The sequence below is a fragment of the Balaenoptera borealis genome (genome assembly GCF_965194805.1).
Source record: "Balaenoptera borealis genome assembly, chromosome: 7".
NCBI classification, from domain to species: domain Eukaryota; kingdom Metazoa; phylum Chordata; class Mammalia; order Artiodactyla; family Balaenopteridae; genus Balaenoptera; species Balaenoptera borealis.
The window spans coordinates 112,401,882-112,411,556 of NC_138864.1; the positions used below are offsets into that span (position 1 = coordinate 112,401,882).

At 39.1% G+C, this 9,675-nt stretch overlaps 1 protein-coding gene across 10 annotated transcripts in view; it reads right to left on the reverse strand.

The window, feature by feature from the left end:
- The window catches only part of CNOT4 (CCR4-NOT transcription complex subunit 4), a 140,765-nt gene extending 131,559 nt beyond the window's left edge, over nt 1-9,206 (reverse strand). For 6 of the 10 annotated variants that reach the window (XM_082398089.1, XM_082398091.1, XM_082398088.1 and 3 more), the window contains exon 1: nt 8,978-9,206. The gene's annotated coding sequence lies outside the window, so the exon portion shown is untranslated. Of the gene's footprint in view, nt 1-8,175; nt 8,264-8,977 lie in introns of all 10 variants that reach the window. The other 4 variants (XR_014246365.1, XR_014246366.1, XM_082398092.1 and 1 more) reach the window with 2 other exon arrangements.
- Nucleotides 9,207-9,675: the final 469 nt, after the last annotated feature.

The following is a 9,675-nucleotide window of genomic DNA, read 5'->3' on the forward strand; positions in this document are numbered from 1 at the left end:
ACTTAGAAAAGGCTAAAGTCTGTAGCCTTCCCAACTAGAAGCCTAACTTAGAAAAGAAAACCTAAAGTATGTAGCCAAAGGCAGCAAAGGAGCCAGTGCCATCAATGCCTTAGGCAAAAATGCACCGTGGTCATTATTAGAATTTGAAGTGTTTCACTGTATTTTCTGCCTCTCCTCCCTTTTCCTAGGTTTGCAATGTACCTGCCCTCCCAGCTACCCAAGACACCCCCAAAGCCACTCACACAAAAAAGGGCTCCCTCCCAGGAATTTCATGAATAAAACTATGCAAAATACTAATAATTTGAGATTAATTCAAGTTGTTAAAATCTGGGAGAGATTTTTGGAGCATGGAACCATTTTCTCCTCTCCCCTCCACCACCCACTGTGACACTTTTAAGCGGCTCCACACTCAAGGCATTAAATTAAAAGTTCTTGGGGAAAAGAATGGATTGGCAGCTACCACTGAAAATATTCTCAAATACTAAGGTTCTCCTATACTGCATATTTGATATTTACTTCCTTCCCACATACACTGGGTAGTAATGAGAAAGAAGCATAATCCTCCTCAAGATTCTCCTGCACAAAGGCGATAGCAATTCAATCTTAAATCCACAATTAAAATATTAAAGGCTCTGTTAAAACATACCCAAGGAGAAGGCAATAGCTTTCTATTCCAGTGACCATATTAGATAGTACGCATAACCCGCTAAATAAAGAAGGAAAAAAATGTCAAAAATAGTTCTGTCACATCACCAGGATTAAGGAGGTTTAGGATGGAGGGAACATCAATGAAAAACACGTATTTCCCAACAATGCACTATATTGCATCATTATCTTTATCCTTATTAATATTTCCCAAGTACCCGAAAGGTCCATGGCATTATTGTAGGTTATACCTTTTATAATAATAGGAAAGAAAATGATTGGTAAATTAAGGTAAATTTAATTTTGAAGCTGTAAGCACCTAAGCTTGAGATGTTTTCAGACTCAACTATGAGAATTCTTGAGATCCACATGCTAAATATTGTAGAAAGGGAATACATGTGATACTGAGGGAAGCAGGAAGAGTACAATGGCAATACAGTATTATTCATCTACTATTTACAAAGCCAGAAACAAGAAATCTACTTTTCCCCTGCTGCTTTAAGATAACAAATGAAATTATCCTTCACAAAACAAAGCAAGCATGCTATCCAAAAATACACAATAGATGAAGTAAGTTGGTTTAATGAAGAGTGAACAAACCGAAACAAAGAAAAGAATAACTTCAAGGGTCTGAGAACTTAAAAAAATTCTCAAATAAAATAAATATGGCTGTTGTTTAACCAGATCTGTTTTTAATAATACCTTTGCAAAACAAAGTATATCAAAATAAATCAAAGAATAAGCTTTCACTTAATAATGTCCCTACATTCTTCTTTGGCCTGCTGACCTATCCTTATCCATCCTTAAGGGAGGTTGGGGCTGACAATATTAGTGCCCTATTCATCAGAATTTTATGCCATTCCTTCTGTGTTAATCAGGTCATTATTAAACTTTAAAGCTATCCAGTAATATATACTGGTTACAAGCTGTTCAAATATACATTTCCTAATACTTCTTCTGAACTCTTACACACATAAGAAGCAGATGAGGCATCAATTTCCCTTTTACAAATGAAATATGTTCCATCTCATTATCATGTAATAAAGATTTTCTTTATTTTCCAAACTCCCAGTGAATACATATCTAAAATTATTTGAAAACACTGGTAGCTATTTTCTGCTGAATTTTCTTGAGATTGTTATTTGAGTAATCATGCATCACTTCCTTTTCAAAAGCTGGGCTTGGCTAACAAATTGCAGTTTACTATCAAAGACAAATAGACATTTCTTCAGTCCTCTATTCTCCAAAATCTTGTTGTCATTTCTGGATATAAGGACTGAAGAGAAGATAGAATCAATTAGGTGCCAAATCGTGTAGAATATCCACACCAACATCTCTCAGGTGGCCCCTTACCTCAGTGGCCTACTCATTAATTTTTCACACTCAACTCAACTGTCAACCCCAAAATATGCTGCACACTACTGAAGAAGGAATCTTTTTAAGAGTACTTTCATCTTGTCATCTCCTGCCCCCAACCAACTACTGGCTCCTTACCGTAGCTGATCAGATTCAACCTGACACTGAATATACCTTATAATCTAGCCCTACTCTAGCATACTAATTTCTCTGACACCATTCTCAGAAATTAACACCTTATTCTACTGAGATCAGACTCCTTACACCTCTCTCACATCATGCTGGTCCCCACCAAGTGTTTGCTCCTGCTTCCAAGCCCCACATGGAACGTATGGAATGTTCTCCTTCTGAAGATGATCTGCCTATGCAGACAGTACATATTCTTTATTCAAGTCCCACTTTCTCAAGGAAGCCCTACTCCTAGATAACCCTATACTAACATAATGGACTCAGACGCATGTATCAAAGCGTTAGTTGTATAATGCTTTGGATAGTGCTAGTTATATTATTATGAAAGTACACCCAACAAGATAATAAACTCTTAGAAGAGGTTGGGCCATTTCCCAAGAAGTAGGTCTATAATAAGTACTTAAAGACTATTTGACAAATTGATTGAATAATCCTGATTTTTTTTAAAAAATCAAGGATATTATATGTCAAAAAGAGTTCTAGTACAAATGAAATAATTGTGATGACGAGGATTTGCTTCAAAATAATCCAGGTCAAAGAGTAGGGGGACAAGGAGTAAACTAAGTGGGGGCATAGGTAAACCCAGATTGACTATGAGCTGATGATCTTTGAAGTGACACACACATAGAGATTTGTGTCTACTTTGGTTTAAAATTTTTCACGTTAATAAGTCAATTTTTTTAACACTAATAATGTCTTTACTTCATTTTAAATGACAAAACCAAGGCATATCATAACACTTTTCTTTACCCAACAAATATCTAAGTCCCCATTTGAAGTACGAAAAAGAATTCTGGAAAGATCTAATTTGACAGGGAACTTGTATGAGCTAATTCTCAACTAAGAATTAATTTAAAAATTAAAGGAAAAAATCTAATCGAAATGGAGGGGATCTCCATCAAAAGAAAAATTAATCTTACTACCAAAAGCAATACTGCTTATATTTCAAATTTTCATTCAATTACAGCATTCACAAAAGGGTCCACCCAAACAATAGCTGAAAAATCACGAAACATTGTTAAAAAAAGAAAAAGCAAAATATGAAAGGCAGAAAATAAAAAGAAAAAAAGTTGCTACAATCAATGTTCAATAACCCGAATCAGCCAATGTTATTTCAAGAAATTCACTATCTGAAGACACCAATTGCCCTTAACAGGGATTGAATTAGTAGGTTCTTAAATAATCAGGAAAATTAGCACTTCCTCTTTATTCTGAGAACTGAAAAATATGCTTAAGAAATTTCAGATATCTGGCTTAATGACAACATATAGCTCCACCCCTTTGATATTTCAGTCTATAACTACTCTTCAAAATTCAACCATTATTTCCCTACATCATCGTTCACTAATTCCTTCCAAAAGCAGTGATACAAACATCTACTATCTTTAAATGCTGGCATTTTATTCTTCTAATTACACTGCTTCTTTGCCTTGACTTTTTTTCCCCCCAAACTGGTTTTAGGCATATATACAAACCAATCTGATTATTTTGATTTCCCCTTCTCCATATTTTCTCTAAATACTCAAGAGGGGAGGTTTTAGATACCATAACTAAATAACATATTTGATTGTGAACAGATATCCGACATATACAAATAGCAAGTTTTATCCCAATAGCAATACATCATCTGCCCATCACCCAATGCAATTAAAGTTTAAAACAGGACAACTCTCTTGTATAAACAGAGTTTAGAAAGAATGAAACCATCCTCACAAATAAACTCCTTAGGAGAAAAATAAACTCATACTCAAATTGCCTTGTACTTGCCCTATCTTTAAAGTTTCATTTTCCTAGCAAGTAAAAGTAATCATCTTCTTTTTAGTAGCATGTAATTTCTCTCTTCTAGTAAAAGAAAAACTGTTACGGGAAAGCTAATCTAAGGGGCCAAAATAGTATTGAAATTTTCTCTTCTATAAACTACTTTCTGATTAAAAAATAAAAGAATCATGCTACAAAAAAGAAATGTGACAAAACCCATTGGATTAATATTACTACACGTGAAAAAGTTGACATTTACTACACAATCTTTTCTAATAAAGGTCACATAAGTATCAGATTAAAAAGAATTCTGAAAAAAGTTGTTTCAGAAAACCACTAAATATAGGATTAACAGTCCCACTATCTTCTTTCATTGCATCACTAAATAAGTGAGTAAATTATGCTATCTTTATTATTTGTGTACTCTCAACTTTTGAGAAAAAAATATTACTCTCTTTAAAATATCAGTGGTATTGCCACATTTTATATAAGAATGGGCATTTGCAGATTTTTCCTAATATCTCTGAGGTAACACAAAATTTTTTAAATCTCAAAACGTGTTAACAAGTTTTATCCAATACATGCTATTCCAGTGGGATGAAAACCATTTACAAGTTCCACTTAGATTAAGAAATCCTTTGAGAAAAGTATGTAGTACATTCTAGTTACACTATTTCTAGAGCACTAAAAATCTCTATAACCTATTTCCCTACCGTTTTTCTTTAGAACTAACTGAGATGAATGTAACTTACTTCACAAAAAGTCAAGACAGTAGTATACTTAATGACAGAAAGCTAACTGAATTTTCAGCAGAGGTTTAAGTTTTCACAAATTAAAACTTTCTATTTCGGGATTCCCCGGTGGCGCAGTGGTTGAGAATCTGCCTGCCAATGCAGGGGACACGGGTTCGAGCCCTGTTCTGGGAAGATCCCACATGCCGCGGAGCAACTAGGCCCGTGAGCCACAACTACTGAGCCTTAGCGTCTGGAGCCTGTGCTCCGCAACAAGAGAGGCTGCGATAGTGAGAGGCCCGCGCACCGCGATGAAGAGTGGCCCCCGCTCGCCGCAACTAGCGAAAGCCCTCGCACAGAAACGAAGACCCAACACAACCAAAAATAATTAATTAATTAATTAATTTAAAAAAAAAAAACTTTCTATTTCACTTGAATGGTCTATAAAAATAATAACATTGGGTTTCCCTGGTGGCACAGTGGTTAAGAATCTGCCTGCCAATGCAGGGGACACGGGTTCGAGCCCTGGTCCGGCAAGATCCCATACGCTGGGGAACAACTAAGCCTGTGCGCCACAGCTACTGAGCCTGCGCTCTAGAGCCTGTGAGCCACAACTACTGAAGCCCATGTGCCTGGCGCCCGTGCTTCACGACAAGAGAAGCCACCGCAACGAGAGGCCCGTGCACCGCAACGAAGAGTAGCCCCCGCTCGCCTCAACTAGAGAAAGCCTGCATGCAGCAACGGAGACCCAATGCAGCCTAAATAAATAAATAGACAAACAAATAACTTAAAAAAACATTTTTTAAAAAAAAATTATAATAACATTGAGTTGAAATAGATTAAATCAAGTGCTATCTGCAGGCACCAGAAAGAAAAAGAAACTTTTTTTTAATGAAGAGTGTAGCTTACCTTAAAGCAGAAGTAGCAAAGGAGAGAAGGGGAAGATTTCTAAAATCATAGTGCTTAAACTGAGAAGATATTTTTTCATTATATTAATACATATAACATCATTTTAAAAATAAAACTTCCCTAATGCAAGGAGTTCATCCTTAAGCAATGCCCTCTTTCTTTTACAAAGTAATAAACTGCAAGTTATCGCTAGTGCTCCAATCAGACTGAAGTTGAAGGGCATTACAAAACAGTTTTTCTGTATTTTGCCATTTGATTATAACTGTCTCATCCTAATAAAATTAAAGATTTGTCTATGGAACTTTATGAAAACAAATTTCATAACAAGTCAACCTTAAGTAACTCATGTTCAAAAACCCTCCTGTAGAAATAATCTATTCAATTGAAGAATTCAACTACTGAAACTGGCAGAAAGTATTCCAAACTATCCAAAAAAAAGAACCCCACGAAATTATGAAGCTACAATACTCAAAATGTTACATCTAAGAAGTTAAACCACAGGGGCTTCCCTGGTGGCGCAGTGGTTAAGAATCCGCCTGCCAGTGCAGGGGACACGGGTTCGAGCCCTGGTCCGGGAAGATCCCACATGCCGCGGAGCAACAAAGCCCGTGTGCCGCAACTACTGAGCCTTTGCTCTAGAGCCCGCGAGCCACAACTACTGAAGCCTGTGCGCCTAGACCCCGTGCTCCGCAACAAGAGAAGCCACTGCAATGAGAAGCCCGCGCACCGCAACTAAGAGTAGCCCCCGCTCACGGCAACTAGAGAAAGCCCGCTGCAGCAACGAAGACCCAACACAGCCAAAAATAAATAAATAAAATAAATAAATTTATAAAAATAAAAAAAAGTTAAACCATACAAAAATATTTTGAACTCTCAGCTCTCTATTTCCTATCAAAATGTCAAAGAACTTTAGATATCTTCTTCAGCTGTGTTAAAGATCCCAAAGTAAATTGATTTTGACTTCACAGTGCTGAAACTAAGAATTTGATGATGGCAGGAAAAAAACTATAGAGTGGAGAAAATTACTTGAGAATGTTTTTATTGAAGCAAAATATCTTTACAAAAGAAAAAATGTATTAAAATCATTTACCCTCTTCTGCCAGACAAACAGTCCTCTCCTAGAACACACTGCTTACAATTCAGCCAAGTATGACTGCCAAGGGTTTCTAAACCCGTGTGTTAGGCTTGTTCAAAGTGGAAAGCTTCTCCACCAGTGTATTACAAAGAAAAATGAAATATATTTTTTGCTTAGAGTTGAAGATCAATTGTATTAAATATATTCCTACTGATAAACTAAAAGTAAGTAATACTTTTTTTAAAAAACCTCAGGTCAAACTTAGGACAAGGTTTGCTATATAAATTGCTTCCAATTCTCAGGAAAGTCGGGATTTATTTAGTTTCCCCAAATTGTGGCTTAAGTGGCTGAAAGGAAAAATGAAGTTTTATAAACAGCTTTCCTAACCTCGGTTTACATTTGATGAAACAGACCATTTATCACAATCAAGTGAATATGTCGTATGTAAGATTCCATCAAGTATTACAGATAAAATCTGTAAAAAATCACAATAATGCAGTAACATCCAAAAGTGATTTAATGGGCAACTATATGTATTTATATTTACACTTGAGGTATTATTACTTTTGCAAATAAGAGGTATATTGCTGCATGAGATTGCTACTATGACTTAATATTTTTACATACATCTTAAGAACAAAACGTCTTATTTATGTTTAAGTTTGAGATGTATGTATCTGATCTACATAATCCTGTTTGTTTTTCTGGTAATTCTTTACTTCACAGTAGTCTGATTATAGCAAAAGCTCCTTCTTCACAAAACAGACATCATAAGCCACCATTGGCTTCTAGTTTTCTGCTTTTTAATGTAAATAATAATGACACTGAGTGTTACCAAATGCATTTATGTGCACAGCTTTGTCATTTCTTTCCCAGCCCCCTTCTTTTCTATGGAAAAAATGAGATTTAGTTTTCAAAAAAAAATCGATTTTTCTTTTGCTTATAGACCTAATGGTTTTCAAGAGAAGACAAGTTATTCAGATACCTACCATTCTAGATATGTTAAAAGAAAGAACTTCCCAAATCCAAAAATATCAAGTCAGTCAGATATTAGCTGGAGAGGAAATTTCCACTCAAACTATAAATAAAATGTCATCAATTAAGCTGAACATCAATAAAACTGAGTCAATAATCAATTCTCAATTTGGAAGGAATCTGTAACCCACATATAACCTGCATATAATCAAAACACCACTTATATTTGCTTGTGGAGCTCACAGATGAATTTGGTTGTGTGCCAGATTTATCTTATTTTTAAACGCCCAGGCTAATATTGGTTGGTATAATCAGAGCCCACATTAAGTATCCTGGGGAGACTCAATTCAGAAGAACGCTTGGTAGCATGGAAAAACCGGTCCAAAATGGAAAACAAAAACAAAAACAAAAACAAAAAACCACGTCCCAACAGAGCGAAAAATCCACAAATAGATCACTGAAAGCAAAACGAAGACGCTCCTCTCCGGAGTAGCCTGAATAAACGAGCTTCACTCAAAACGTGTAACAGTATCCTACCTCACTTTATTCACTTCCCAACTTCCTTGACTTTTCAGGGGCCAACACGGGGCATCCCTTTTTTTCTGGAAGTGTATGCTGAAAGAATCTGTATAGGAAAGAGGGAAGGAACGGACAATACCCAAGAACGCTGTGAAACAGGTGGGTCAGAACGAGCAGCAGCATAATCTAGATACTTAAGGGGCAGCTTTAAAATGACAGATGTGGTTAAAGGAAAGACTGCAAATCGGAAGAAGCCCTAGGGTAGCAGATAGGCTGGGGGCTAATGGCAAGCACCGGGGGGAGCAAAGGCTAACTCCACAGTGGTAGCAGCGGAGCAAAGAACAAGCAGCAGGACGAGTGGGCAACGAGCAGTGGGATTAATGAGCCCCACGGGTCAGAGTGGAAGTGATGGCTTCGGTCTTGGGAGACGGGAGCCACTGGGGAAGGACGTCAGAGAGGGGCAAGGGGGCTGGGAAAACAGGGAGTCCTGAGACCTAAGATTCCTGCCCCTACAAAAACGTAGGGGAGAGCACTGAAGACGAGCAGCCGCCTCGGCTGCCCAAATGAAGAGATTTTCGAAGCAGTCGAGGCTCGCCGCCGCGCAGCCTTCTGCCCCGCTCCCTTTTCCCGGCGGTAACTGCTGTGGCGTAGAGGGGAGAGGGAGGAAGAAGAGGAGGAGGAAGACCGAGAAGGAGGCTGAAGATGAGGCGGGGGGTGGGGAGAAAGGGGGGTGCGGCCTGCACAGTCCCAGCGAAGCCTCCGCTCTCTCGTAGCCGGTAAGCCCCGGGTTTCCCCTAAGCCCAGCCCCGCACAGACTCACCCGCCTGCCTTGCCTCGCTTTTCCCTTATCCGACTCCACGCGTTGCCGCGTCCTCACAGGAGACCACTGAACGAGTGTCGAGGAAAAAACTCTTCAGAAACGGGCCTGATTGCTTCAGCGAGTCCGACCTTTACGGCTGAGAGAGACTCTCAGCTTTCGGTGGGTTCCACAGCCAGACGGGCCACCATCTTACATTAGGGTAAGACTCCTCCGGCCTCCGGTGCGCAGGCGCACGCCGATCCGGCAGGGAGGGGCGGGGGAGGGGCGGGAGGAGCGGCGGGGGACTGCTCCCGCAGCATCCTGGGAGTTGTAGTCCTCGGAGGGTAACAGCCCAGAGGCAAGCCGGGAGTTGATGTTCTCACTCCGAGGGCGGATGGGATAGCCCACCTCACGTGCCTGTTACACTATTGCCTTTCTTCGTGTTTTGCTTCCTTCTTGACCCGCGTGTGCTGCTCCGCTGTCATTTGGTCGGCGGCCTTCGTTAGCGGTTTCGTTTCCTCGGTGTTTGCTCAAATATGGGAGACCAAAACTCGGGGCCGGCGTAACCAATTTGGGGGGAACCGAGACCGTTTTCTGCTCTGCCCACCATAGGTATTAAAGAGTGCGGGGTACAGGCAGGTTGGAGGTAGGAGGAGCGCGGGATTTGATCTAGGGTGGGAATTGGATACTGAATTGGCGTTTGTTTGCGAAAAGTGTTA